This window comes from Primulina eburnea, chromosome 18 (assembly GCF_022965805.1).
Source record: "Primulina eburnea isolate SZY01 chromosome 18, ASM2296580v1, whole genome shotgun sequence".
Taxonomy (NCBI): domain Eukaryota; kingdom Viridiplantae; phylum Streptophyta; class Magnoliopsida; order Lamiales; family Gesneriaceae; genus Primulina; species Primulina eburnea.
In genome coordinates this window covers 11,654,024-11,669,400 of record NC_133118.1, presented here as the reverse complement: position 1 = coordinate 11,669,400, position 15,377 = coordinate 11,654,024, and the positions used below count along the sequence as shown (strand labels likewise).

The following is a 15,377-nucleotide window of genomic DNA, read 5'->3' as shown; positions in this document are numbered from 1 at the left end:
TAGCTCTTTGTCTTATATTGACTCCCTCAAAATGTCAGTTCATTTGGATGTCTGAGTAAAAAGTTAGGCTAAATCTCCCAACATGTGTCACTGGAGGAACGTCGAATCACACGACACACTTCGGGACACTTTTGGCTTACATTCCACAATGATTTGAACAAAACTCAAAATACGAAAGTTATAGCCTTATGTCTTATCTAACCAATCCAATTGGCCTCACCTCATTTAGATCAATATACCATTTATCATGAATTTAATCGTAACGCCGCTACAATAACACTGCACATCATCTAAAACCAACCATACTAAAATCATAAATCGAAACTCTTAACATCCAAACTATACTTAAACTTACCCAAATAGCCAATAATCATACAAAATCTTAAACCATACCGTACACCGGGCTCGGCTATTACAATCTCCCCTCCTTAGAGAAATTTCGTCCCCGAAATTGACGTCACTACACGAACAACTCAGGATACCTCTCTCTCATCTCAACCTCTGGTTCTATCCTCTTAGGTGGCATCCTCTACTCTACAATGTGCTCACAAAAGACATATCAATATATAACAATGGATAGATGCAAGAAAACATACCCGGACAGTTGAAAGTAGACGAAGTCATATGCATTGGTCCGAAGAACACCGCTCTGATACCAATTGTGACACCCCTGACCTCTTTAAATAAAATACGCAGCGGAATAAAAATAATTTTCTTTAAAATATGGAAGGAGTTTCAAAATACATTTTCTTTAAACATTTTACAACCAAAATAAATACATGATCATTCAAAAGGTATAACAAAATACAAAACATCAGTCCTATGATCATGCCATCAAAATCATCCTTCCAACGGTGCATGCATATGACTCCCTGTCCACAGTCAACGTCCCGGGCCTCCACTCTGATCTGCATCACATGAAATAACTGAAATGAGAATAAATCTCAGCAAGTGGAACTCTTACATAGCAATGATACATAGTATACTCTGTAAAACATGGCTTTGAAATCATAAATACCATCAACTCTGAAACATGAATACTGTAGCAATAACTGTAGCAATAGCATAGCAATAGATAGCAATACGATGGTATTCTCTTTTCTATGGTTGGATTGATATCAATAGTATCTGTGACTGTGGTTGCCAATATCCCATCGATATAAATCGATAACTGTGAGGGGATAAAAGCCTATGGTCGATGATCATCTAATTGCATGCAATGCTCTGACTATGATTAATCAATCCAATAAAACATTTGAACTCTGAATATCATTTAAAGCCGTCGTTTCGCAATCTCATAATATCTCTTGTATTCCCTTTTTACAATAGTGAGACATACAATGCCTCCAATAGATAATCAATGAAATCAATACATAACAATGGATCAATGGAAGGGAATAACACTTTGAAACCTTTAAAACACAATACATATAATATCATGTGAGCAAAGGGATGAAATTCCACTTACAACCCAATAGAACACCTCAAATAAGCTCTTGGTTCACCACCTACAACAATAATCCATAAATAACACCAACATCAACTCTATATCCAAAAATACAAGTTAAATAATCCATAGAACCAACCAATTCTCCAACCTATAGCATGCCATTTCCAAAACCATGATAGAATTCAACCAAAAACTTACCTAAGCTTCCTAGCACCAAGGAGAACCACGATCTCAAGTCGAAAATCGAACCAGATCCAAGAATCAAAGGTAGGAAATGAAATGAAATGAAGGAAACCCTTGTTTCTAGAGAGGAAAAACGAGAATGGAGGAAAGGTAAGGTGAAAAGTGAAGTCAACTCAACCAAAAAGCAACTTAAAGCTTCGCCCATACCTCAATAATGCATGACCGCGGGTGCGCCAACACAAGGACCGTGGGTGCGCCAAGCCTACGACCAAAAACCATTTTCTGAACCACAGAGACCGCGGGTGCGGTCCTTACATGACCGTGGGTGCGCTCTACCTTCGGACCAAATATTACTCTGCGCACAGCTTCTTCAAAGATCGCCTCAGAAACGCCTCTTCCCGTCCGAAATAGAAAAAGTGGTAAACTACAAAGTTGTAGCTCTATGTCTTATCTTGACTCCCTCAAAATTCAAGATCATTTGGAGGTCTGAGTAAAAAGTTATGCTAAATCGCCCAACATGTGTCACTGGAGGAACGTCGAATCACACGACACACTTCGGGACACTTTTGGCTTACCTTCCACAATGATTTGAACAAAACTCAAAATACGAAAGTTATAGCCTTATGTCTTATCTAACCACTCCAATTGGCCTCACCTCATTTGGATCAATATACCATTTATCATGAATTTAATCGTAACGCCGCTACAATAACACTGCACATCATCTAAAACCAACCATACTAAAATCATAAATCGAAACTCTTAACATCCAAACTATACTTAAACTTACCCAAATAGCCAATAATCATACAAAATCTTAAACCATACCGTACACCGGGCTCGGCTATTACAGAAGCTCTCTGTGACACCCCGATCCTCTATTAAAATAAATACGCAGCGGAAATAAAATTTTCTCTTTAAAATATACGGAAGGAGTTTCAAAATACATTTCATCAAATATCTTTACAAAATAAATACATGATCATTTAAATGACATAACAAAAACAAAATATCATTCCTATGATCATGCCAAAATCCTCCTTCCAACGGTGTATGCATATGACCCCCGATCTACAGTCAACGTCCCGAGGCACCACTCTGATCTGCATCACATGAAAATAACTGAAATGAGAATAAATCTCAGCAAGTGGAACTCTTATATAACAATAAACAATAACTCTGTAAAACATCTCTTTGAAATCATAAATACCATCAACTCTGAACTGTAAACTCTGAATATCAATAACATAGCAATAGCATAAAATATGATGGTATTTCTCTTTTGCTCTGGGGATTGATATCAATAGTATCTCTGCTCTGGGGTTGCTCGTATCCCAAATCGATATAAATACCGATAACTCTGAGGGATATAAGCCTCTGGGCGATGATCATCTAATATTGCATGCAATCTCTGACTATGTATTTATCAATCCGAAAACATTTAAACTCTTCTCTGGTTTTAACAATCACTTTGAACTCTATATATCTCTTTGTATTCCCTTTAATCAATAATGAGACATACAATGCCTCCAATACATATAACAATACATACTATGGATCAAATGAAAGGGAATAACACAATAAACTCTTTGAAACACATACATATAAAATCATGTGAGCAAAAGGAATGAATTTCCACTTACAAACCACAACAAACACCTCAACTTAGCTCTTGATCACCACCTACAACAAATAATCCACAAATAACACCAATATCAACTAAATATCCAAGATTACAAGCTAAATAATCCATAAATCCACATAAACAACCAACCTAAACAACTCTTAATTTACAACCTTAACAGAATCGCACCAAAAACTTACCCAAGCTTCCTAGCACCAAGGAGAACGTCGAACTCAAGTCGAAATTCCAAACAAACGCCTGAATCGAAGATAGGAATGGAAAGAAATGACTAAAAACCCTAGAAATGGAGAGAAAAGTCGAGAATGGAGGAGAAAAGAAAGGGAAAGTATGGCCAACCACTCCAAAAAGTAGCTTAAAAACTCGCCCATACCTTCACCGCGGGTGCGCTCCTCTAAGCACCGCGGGTGCGCAATGGTTACGGCATTCTCAAAAATTCTGGAACACGAACAGCGCGGGTGCGGCGACGCAAGCAGCGCGGGTGCGGTCTCTACCGCAGGGGCGGTCTCTACATCACCGCGGGTGCGGTGTGCTCACGGCATTCCAACTCCAAAACAGCACAGTACACCGCGGGGGCACTCCAGTTAAGAGCGCGGGTGCACTCAAGCCACGGCCAAGCACTATTCCCATGCAACTAGAATCGATCCGAAACTCTGAAACGAACAACCAACATCAACTAACACCTCAAGACAATAAAACTAACAATACTATAGCCCAAAAATACAACTCTGAACATCTAATCAAATATCCCAAATAACAAACGAAACTTAAATCGTACCGTACACCGGGCTCGGCTATTACAATCTCCCCCCCTTAAGGGAATTTCGTCCGCGAAATTGACGTCACGGCACGAACAACTCAGGATACTTCTCTCTCATCTCATCCTCTGGTTCCCACGTAGCCTCCTCTAACAAATGGTTCCTCCAAAGAACTTTAACGATGCCGATCTCTTTGTTCCTCAGAACTCTAACTGTGCGATCCAAAATCTGAATCGGAATCTCTTGATACGTCAAATTCGGCGTCAAGTCCAATGGCTCATGGCGTAGAACATGGGAAGGATCTGCAACATACTTCCTGAGCATCGAAACGTGAAACACATTATGAACTCTGTCAAGATCTGGAGGTAGGGCTAATCTGTAGGCTCTGTCACCAACTCTGTCCAAAATCTCGAATGGACCAATAAATCTAGGACTCAACTTGCCCTTCTTGCCAAATCTCATCACACCCTTGAGAGGTGCTATCTTCAGAAACACGTGGTCGCCAATCTCGAACCGCAAAGGTCTGCGACGAACATCTGCATAGCTCTTCTGTCTGGACTGGGCAGTCTTCATCCTTTCTCTGATAACAGCAACAACATCAGCAGTCTGCTGGACCAACTCTGGTCCCAACATCTTCCTCTCACCAACCTCGTCCCAATACAAGGGAGACCTGCACTTCCTGCCATAAAGTGCCTCATACGGTGCCATGCCAATCGTCGCCTGGTAGCTATTATTATAAGTGAACTCAGCCAAAGGCAACAAAGAATCCCAGCTACCTGGAAAGTCAATAGTACACGCTCTGAGCATATCCTCAAGAATCTGAATGACTCTCTCTGACTGACCATCACTCTGAGGATGATAGGCTGTACTGAATGCTAACCGCGAACCCATAGCTCTGTGCAAACTCTTCCAAAACTCTGAAGTAAATCTGGGGTCACGATCAGACACGATCGACACAGGAACACCATGAAGTCTTACAATCTCTGCTATGTAGTCCTCGGCATACTGGTTCATCGAATACGTCGTCTTGACTGGAAGAAAGTGCGCTGACTTAGTCAATCTATCAACGATAACCCAAATAGAATTGAAACCTCTCCGCACTCTGGGAAGACCAGTCACGAAATCCATCGTAATATGCTCCCACTTCCACTGAGGAATCGGCAACGACAACAATGTCCCAGCAGGTCTCTGGTGCTCAATCTTCACCTGCTGACAAGTAAGGCACTGAGAAATGAACACGGCAACATCCTTCTTCATACCTGGCCACCAGTAGAGTCGACGAAGATCCTGATACATCTTCGTACTGCCTGGATGAATCGAATACGGCGCGGTATGAGCCTCTGTCAGAATATCTCTACGAATATCGTCGCCAGAAGGAACACAAATACGACCTCTGAAAGTCACCAAACCATCACCATTCAAGGCAAACTCTGAATTACCTCTAATCTCTGCTCTATCTCTCAACTCTGTCAACTGAACATCAGTCGACTGCTCTCTACGGATCCTGTCCGTCAATGAAGATCGAATAACTAACGCTGAAAGACGAGCAATGGTGCCTGGAATCACCAGATCAATCTCCTCTCTCTGCAAATCCATCAGCAACGGTCTCTGAATCAAAGAACTCAATGAAACACTCGACTTGCGGCTTAAAGCATCAGCCACAACATTCGCCTTCCCTGGGTGATAACTGATAGTTACATCGTAATCCTTGACAAGCTCTAACCACCTCCTCTGCCGCATATTGAGCTCTTTCTGCGAGAACAGATACTTCAAACTCTTGTGGTCTGTGAAGATCTCACACTTTTCGCCATACAGATAATGTCTCCAAATCTTAAGGGCGAAAACCACAGCTGCTAGCTCCAAATCGTGCGTCGGATAATTCTTCTCATAATCCTTCAACTGGCGAGAAGCATAGGCAATGACCTTACCTCTCTGCATCAACACTGCACCGAGACCCTTCTTCGACGCATCGGTAAAGACCACAAAATCCTCTGAACCACTGGGCAATGCGAGAATAGGAGCTGACGTCAATCTATCCTTCAACTCCTGAAATGCGCTCTGGCAATCTATAGACCACTCGAACTTCACAGTCTTCCTTGTCAGATTGGACAATGGCAGGGCAATCTTGGAAAAATCCGAAATAAAACGACGATAATAACCCGCCAAACCAAGGAAACTGCGTACCTCTGAAACAGTCGTAGGAATAGGCCACTTCTGAATCGCCTCTATCTTCATCGGATCAACAGCAATGCCATCCCTCGAAACGACATGGCCTAGAAAAGAAATCTGATCCAGCCAAAACTCACACTTCTTCAACTTAGCAAACAACCTCCGCTCTCTCAACAACTGGAGAACAACTCTGAGATGCTCTGAATGAAGCTCTCTGGTCTTGGAATAGATCAATATATCGTCGATAAAGACAATGACGAAGCTATCCAAATACGGCTTGAACACACGGTTCATCAGGTCCATGAAAACAGAAGGGGCATTGGTCAAACCAAAAGACATCACGAGAAACTCATAGTGACCATACCTGGTCCTGAAAGCCGTCTTAGGGATATCAGACTCCCTAACCTTCAACTGATAGTAGCCAGACCGAAGATCAATCTTCGAGAAAACAGTGGCACCCTGGAGTTGGTCAAATAGATCGTCAATCCGTGGCAACGGATACTTGTTCTTGATCGTCACTTTGTTGAGCTCTCTGTAATCGATACACAGACGCAAAGACCCGTCCTTCTTCTTAACAAATAGAACCGGAGCTCCCCAAGGCGAAGAACTCGGACGAATGAAACCCTTATCTAGAAGATCCTGCAACTGCGTCTTCAACTCTTTCATCTCGGTAGGAGCCATCCTATACGGAGCCTTAGAAATAGGAACCGTACCTGGAGCAAGATCAATAACAAACTCTACATCTCTATCCGGCGGCAAACCCGGAACATCATCCTCAAACACATCCGCAAACTCCCTCACCACATCAATATCATCAATATTCAACTTAATCAGTCTATCCATATCCACAACAGATGCTAGAAAAACATCACAACCTCTACACAAAAGCCTCTCAGCATCAAGACACGAAATAAAAGGAAGGACCAGCGAAGTACCTGAGCTGGCGAGAACTCCTCCCTGGCCATCATCTGCAAAAGTCACCGTCTTAGCAACGCAATCAATAACAGCACGATAGGTCGACAGCCAATCCATGCCAAGAATAACATCAAAGGCAACCATCGGGATCACAATCAAATCAGCAAAGACCTCTCGATCAACAAAACGAACGGGGCACGCATACACTATGGAAGTCGGGCACAAAACATCTCCCGAAGGCAAAACAACACTAAGCTGAAGGGGAATAACAGAAGGAACTATACCCAAAGATCTCAAAAACAATTCAGACATAAAAGAATGAGTAGCACCAGTATCAATCAAAGTAGTAGCTACTCTGCCTGAAATTAAAATGGAACTAGAGATTACAGAAGAATTACGATTAATACCTTCCTTAGTCATCGAAAAGATACGACCCTGCACCTTCTCCTGGCTAGCTCCCCTAGGACAATCTCTGGAAATATGGCCTGGCATGCCACAACGATAACAAGAACGAGAGCCAAATCTACACTCTCCACGATGGGGTCTGCTACACTTGGGACACAAAGATCTCTCAGAATCAGACGGAGCAACTGGCGCTGACGGTGGCCTAGGACTCTGATCCACCTTGCCCTTCCCCTTGAATCGATCTCTGCCACGCTGACCTGAACTCTGGCCTCTTTGAACACTAGCCTGGTGCCTCGCCTGCCTCTCCCTGGCGATATCCTTCTCGTCTTGCTCTGCTAGCAACGCCTTGGACACAATCTCCTTGAAAGTCACAGCCTTGGACATATTGATATCACGCCTGATCTCCGCTCTAAGGCCTCGAATGAAGTGAGCACCTTTATCTTTATCACTGGTAGCAATGTACGGAGCAAAAAGGCAACCCTCCTCGAACCTGAGAATATACTCATCCACATTCAAGCTCCCCTGACGAAGCTCCAAGAACTCTGTGACCTTCCTCGCTCGCAGTGCATCAGGAAAGTACTTGTCGTAGAAAAGCTCAGTAAACTCAGACCACTTCAAAGTAGAAACATCAATGCCAACCTTGGTCGCATTCCACCACAAACGTGCAGCTTTAACCAGCATAAAAACAGCACAACTGATACGGTCTCTGTCCTCATAGTGGAGATGATCAAAAATCGCCTCCAAAGCCTTGACCCACTCTACTGCAGCTAAAGGATCGGAGCTGCCTGGAAACTCGGGTGGATCCATCCTCTTAAACGCAGAAAAGATAGCATCAGAACCAACTGCTACTGGAGCAACCTGCCCCCTACCTTGGTCTCTGCCCTGGCCTGCTCCTTGCAGTCTAAGCAGCTGCTGGATCTGCTCACTGTGAACCTTAGCCTGCTCCTTCAGTAACTTGCCGAACTCGTCGACAACTCTCGAAGACGAACTATCCTCCCCCTCTGACGCCTTACGCTTAGGAGGCATCCTCTACTCTACAATGCTCACAAGATACCAATCAATACATAACAATAGATAGATGCAAAGAAAACATACCCGGACAGTTGAAAGTAGACGAAGTCATATGCATTGGTCCGAAGAACACCGCTCTGATACCACTAAATGTGACACCCCGATCCTCTATTAAAATAAATACGCAGCGGAAATAAAATTTTCTCTTTAAAATATACGGAAGGAGTTTCAAAATACATTTCATCAAATATCTTTACAAAATAAATACATGATCATTTAAATGACATAACAAAAACAAAATATCATTCCTATGATCATGCCAAAATCCTCCTTCCAACGGTGTATGCATATGACCCCCGATCTACAGTCAACGTCCCGAGGCACCACTCTGATCTGCATCACATGAAAATAACTGAAATGAGAATAAATCTCAGCAAGTGGAACTCTTATATAACAATAAACAATAACTCTGTAAAACATCTCTTTGAAATCATAAATACCATCAACTCTGAACTGTAAACTCTGAATATCAATAACATAGCAATAGCATAAAATATGATGGTATTTCTCTTTTGCTCTGGGGATTGATATCAATAGTATCTCTGCTCTGGGGTTGCTCGTATCCCAAATCGATATAAATACCGATAACTCTGAGGGATATAAGCCTCTGGGCGATGATCATCTAATATTGCATGCAATCTCTGACTATGTATTTATCAATCCGAAAACATTTAAACTCTTCTCTGGTTTTAACAATCACTTTGAACTCTATATATCTCTTTGTATTCCCTTTAATCAATAATGAGACATACAATGCCTCCAATACATATAACAATACATACTATGGATCAAATGAAAGGGAATAACACAATAAACTCTTTGAAACACATACATATAAAATCATGTGAGCAAAAGGAATGAATTTCCACTTACAAACCACAACAAACACCTCAACTTAGCTCTTGATCACCACCTACAACAAATAATCCACAAATAACACCAATATCAACTAAATATCCAAGATTACAAGCTAAATAATCCATAAATCCACATAAACAACCAACCTAAACAACTCTTAATTTACAACCTTAACAGAATCGCACCAAAAACTTACCCAAGCTTCCTAGCACCAAGGAGAACGTCGAACTCAAGTCGAAATTCCAAACAAACGCCTGAATCGAAGATAGGAATGGAAAGAAATGACTAAAAACCCTAGAAATGGAGAGAAAAGTCGAGAATGGAGGAGAAAAGAAAGGGAAAGTATGGCCAACCACTCCAAAAAGTAGCTTAAAAACTCGCCCATACCTTCACCGCGGGTGCGCTCCTCTAAGCACCGCGGGTGCGCAATGGTTACGGCATTCTCAAAAATTCTGGAACACGAACAGCGCGGGTGCGGCGACGCAAGCAGCGCGGGTGCGGTCTCTACCGCAGGGGCGGTCTCTACATCACCGCGGGTGCGGTGTGCTCACGGCATTCCAACTCCAAAACAGCACAGTACACCGCGGGGGCACTCCAGTTAAGAGCGCGGGTGCACTCAAGCCACGGCCAAGCACTATTCCCATGCAACTAGAATCGATCCGAAACTCTGAAACGAACAACCAACATCAACTAACACCTCAAGACAATAAAACTAACAATACTATAGCCCAAAAATACAACTCTGAACATCTAATCAAATATCCCAAATAACAAACGAAACTTAAATCGTACCGTACACCGGGCTCGGCTATTACACTCTCAATTTTGATTCTCTCACTTTCAGAATGAAGCAATATATGTATATATATTACATGCAAACATCAATACGTGTCAGCTTGAGAATTCACGCCCAGCCTCTCGCGCATATGCGCGCTTGGTTTCCGCGCATATGCGCGAGACTAATGTCTTGGCGCGTGCTGCCCACATCGCCTCGCGCATATGCACGCATCTATCGGCGCATGTGCGCGAGGTGAATTGCATTTCGGGGGTGGCTACTGTCTCCTTCGCGCATATGCGCGCAGTCACTTCGCGCATATGCGCGAAGCCTACTGCATGTTCCGCGCAGGTGCGCGCATTGGTCCGCGCATGTGCTTGAGTCCTTCGCACAAATACACACACTTTTCACACGTACTTGTATTCCATGTCCCGATTAATCCTTTCATAATCATATCAAATTATATTTCAATAATTACAGATTATTAGGATTAAATTTCCGGGCATTACAATGGCGTTGAGGGATTCGTGGGATCTCGCTTGGGGACACTGCTACACATACTAACATGAGTTCGAATACCTATCTTGAAAAACTTAGACGTATAGTCACGCTCACACCCAAAAATGACAAATTTCCTTATGACATTCTAAATCTCTCGGGACTGGACCTCGTTTAATCATCGTACTAAATCATGACATCAAACCCCAAAACAATCCCTAAAATTTAATTTAATTTTTTTTAGGAGTACACGAACCCTGTGTAAGGGTCTGGATACGAGTCCAGGTAGATGCTGAAATTTCTCATTTCGAAGGAAACAAGGGCACAGACCCCGTGTAAGGGTCTGGCTTCGGGTCCATGTACCTACTGGAATTGTGAACCAACGGAATTCCCTACACTTGTGACTTAATCCTACTCACTCGATCATACGGACCGTGAACCAACACCTCAAGACCCATCCTAGGATGCTATGGCACTGATTCAAACTCAAACAAACGCCCCAAAAGAACTACGCATCACAAACAAGTAACACAACCCGTGAATGCGATAATTTAACACCAAAGCTTTTCCTATGAATTCTAATGCACCCAAGGACGATCGACACGAAACAAAGTATCAAAACTCATCTCAACATCATACTCACAATACTTAAATGCAGCAGCGATCACCCAACGGTTCTCAAAGAAGCCTGCAACAATTAAACTTCAAAAACACGTCAAGAACATATTTTCAGAAAATTACAGTTTGAGCAGTCCCACGAAAACGATCATAACTCACTCGTTTCTTATCCAAATATTTCAAATTTACTGTCAAATTGAAAGTATCAAAAAGTATTACGTTTTATATGTTGAAAGTATTTTCAGAAAATCGACCAAAAAGTCGCAATATTTTAAAAGACAGCAAATTTCGAGTTTTTAGATCCAAAAGCGTTTCAAAATCGATCCAACAAATTTTTTGCTCAAACTTTGCACAACATATATGAATTTTTTTACACATAATAAAAATAATAACATATAATATAAGAAGATCGATGCAGAAACAAAAGATTATACATGCCTTTTGATATTTAAACTCACGATACGGCGATACCGAAGCGAAAATGGTGCGAGGGTTTATCCGGGACGATCGTGGAACGATTTTCTTGAAGAAAACCCAACGAAAATCTACTGGAAAACTGAAGAGGGAGGGGTGGCTGCTCCTTTGTTCAAAGAACCCTACTTTTCTTTTAAAATAATGAAATGAAAGTGCAATGAAATTGTGTGTGGGTGTATACCATCTAATTATGTGTGTGTTTAGATTTAATTGTGGGTAATAAAATGCTCAATTTAAAATAAAAGTGTTAATTAAAAAGTTAATCCTCCCTACTTCTACAAAATCCCCTAATTAACAAAATAAAACACAAAAATGCTAACTTTAAAAGTTTTAAATTTCTAAAAATCACCTTGTAAATTAAATTAAGCTTTAAAATGCCAAAAACTTAGTAAATCATTTAAAATGCCCCAGTCCTAATTTAAAATAAAATATCACATTTTAAAAATGCCAAAAGAGTCGCCGGTCTCTTTTTCACGATCCCGCATCGAATAATCGCCTGAAACATGAAACTCAAGAAATTTTTTTAACTTGCATCACATAAACATAAATAATTTAAAATAATGCGATTAAATAAGTCATGCATCACTAAAAATTCAATTTAAACTTAAATAAACAATTTGAAAATTTAATAAATGTATGGCTTTTACATGTGTTGATTTTTGGACTCTATAGAACCAGTTCAAGATCAGTTCAACTGACCAGTTCAGAGCATTAGTTAGGAATAAATCAGTTTGCAGGATACGAAAATCTTATTCAATGGAATCCAGCCATGTGCACTGAGGAAAAGCTTTTGTCCAGTCAAAGGAAAAAAATAGACGTTAATGCAGTACTTAAAGCCAAAACGTTCCAGAATGGGTGTCGGAAAGTACAGACACATTTTGAGGAACGAATTCAAACTACAACGTTCATATTTGATGAGTCTTTGTGTACGGTCACATTGCCTCTATAAATACCAGACCAAGATCATCAATATATAAGTGTGTGAAGATCAAAATTAGATAAAAATAGGGCATACCAACTACTTATTCTAGAAGCAAAATTATCAGTGTGTGAGACACCTTTGTGTTGTATTCATAGATCAGTTCTCATACACGCACACACTTTCATTCACATATAACAATGAGTAGAGCTTCAAATATCAGTTGAGTGAGTCTTGCACAAAAATGTAAAACTTGTGAGGTAGTCTTTAACACAAACACATAGACGTTAAACAAATGTTGGCTGGAAGGTGCTACCTTCAGTCTAGGCTAGGAGTTCAGTTAGGCAGCAGTATAAGTCCTAAGCTGAGTGGGTTTATACAAGGTTTTGAATAAATCAATGTTTTCAAGCACGCTGAAAAAACTCGTCTTGGTACAGTAGGGTCAGTCGTCGAATCTGGGACATTACACCCTGTGACCTGCCCCTTACTGGAATGTGAACTCTGCTGGGCCTGATGCGTCTTACACTGCATCTTCACATCAATATCTCTCAGTTCTTGCTCCGCCTGATAATTACAGCCAGTGTTCTCCTCATAATCTTTAGGCCTCATCGGCATCACATCTCTCCTAATGTTGGGTCTGAGGCTATCCACAAAGTGCCTCAACTTCTCTGCTGAATCCCTCACAATAAGAGACACAAAGTGACAGCCCCGATCGTACTTTCTGATAAATTCAGCAACAGTCATACGCCCTTTGACATCTGCAGGGAAGTACTTATTGTAGAAAAGATCCTTGAACTGGGTCGAGGTGAGAATAGCCAGATTCACCCTGTTTGTTGCTCCCTCCCAACATAGAGAAGCGTCATCTCTCAGCATATAAATAGCACAGCTTATCCGGTCTACATCTCTCATGTCTAGGTACTGGAAGTGCATCTCTAGTGATCGAATCCAACCCTCGGCCACAAACGGGTCAGTGGAGCCACAATATTCCTTGGGATTGAGCATCTTGAACTGCTCATATACGTCCACCTGGGGTCTGGGAGCATATGGAGCCTGCTCCATCAGTCTTGCAATCCCTTCCAAAACCCTGGTGGCAGGGTCTCCTGCTGGTGGTGGAAAAACTCGGTCACCCCAACAGTGCCATCCTACCTGTCTATACTAGGAGCTCTTCTGGCAGGCATAATATCTTAATACAATCCAAATTCTAATGTAAGCAACATGAAATTCAATATAGTTTTTAAAACTTTTAACCTCAAAAAATGTAAACAGATCAATATGTACGGTAAAAAATATATCATGAGGCTTGATATTAAAACATTCAAAACACTTAAAGCATGTAATATGACAGACTTGAGGCTTGACGACTGAGCTTCTAAAGCAGGAGGTGGCACAACCCTCTATAAGAAACCTTGCTTTGTGACCAACTGTAACGTTTACTATTAAACTAATACTGAATTTTTTATTTTTTTTGAAAGCTATGGCCTGAAACTGTGGGGACCCGGACGCTAATCAAGTTCTTAATCATAATTGGGACTAATTAATCAATTAAAACAGGGTCTAAATTTTTTTTTTAAAATGCGGAACGTAGTGAAATCAAACCATATATACATATCAGTATATATATATAAAATACAAATCCTGTATCACAAACATTTATTCAAACTAGGGTTTAAACTAAAGTCAAGTGTTTAACCCTACTTCTAGTCCAAGTCCGGTGCCACCACTCTAATCACGATCTAGCTCTTCATCTCCTCGACCCTGAACCTGTCCCACCTGTTGTCAAGTACACATACAGACAAGACAACAGCCGGATATACCGGTGAGAATATAATCCCCAGTATAAATCAATGAAACATGCAATCATATAAACAATATAAAGCATGTAATCAGGTAACATGAATATGTATCATACTCCGAAACATAAACAAGAATCTACAATACTCGTAGCTACATCATTTAAGACTAGACTCAATCCTAGTCTAGGGATCCCGGTTTCCGGATGTGGTATTCCTATATCGAATTCCGTAAAGAAGGGAACCATAATCTCTATTACTCGATATAACTAGTGCCCCGGTATTCCTATATCGAATTCCGTAATAGAAGAATTCCAACCCCTTTACTCGATATAACCAAATATGGTGTTCCTATATCGAATTCCGTAATGGATTCCATTACTCGATATAACCATACATCCAGTGTCCTGACCTAACCGTCATGGACTGTAGCTCTATCGCTAGCGTCCTATCTTGTGACATCGTGCAATGTGCCGTGGCGATACCACCACTATCCGGCACGGTGTGTCACAAGACAGTTCGACTAATACCTGTTGTCTAAATATCAAGAGAACAAGTATATTAATCAAATAAATGCAAATATCAATGCACTAAAGTAAAGTATGTGATTTAGGGAAACCCAAGTCCAAACCGACTCAAGTCCATCTCCCAATACCACATTGACTTATACCTTTCGTTGCAGTCTCGGTTTCCTGCTCAGTCGAAGTCCTGGATTCACAATTTGTCTGGTAATGACAATATGAATAATCTTATGTCAATATACCACTCGAATCAATAACAATCTGCTAATTCTTGATTTAATTCAAAATCAACGGCATAACGGTACAATCTCCATACTCCGTCAATACCCAA

At 41.1% G+C, this 15,377-nt stretch overlaps 1 long non-coding RNA gene across 1 annotated transcript; it reads right to left on the bottom strand.

Moving 5' to 3' along the window:
* Positions 1-405: 405 nt before the first annotated feature.
* Positions 406-1,870, bottom strand: LOC140819892 (uncharacterized). Its single transcript, XR_012115307.1, has 3 exons — positions 1,649-1,870; positions 1,469-1,508; positions 406-908 (listed from the first exon to the last, which is right to left on the bottom strand). It is a non-coding gene; the product is annotated as an uncharacterized lncRNA (long non-coding RNA).
* Positions 1,871-15,377: the final 13,507 nt, after the last annotated feature.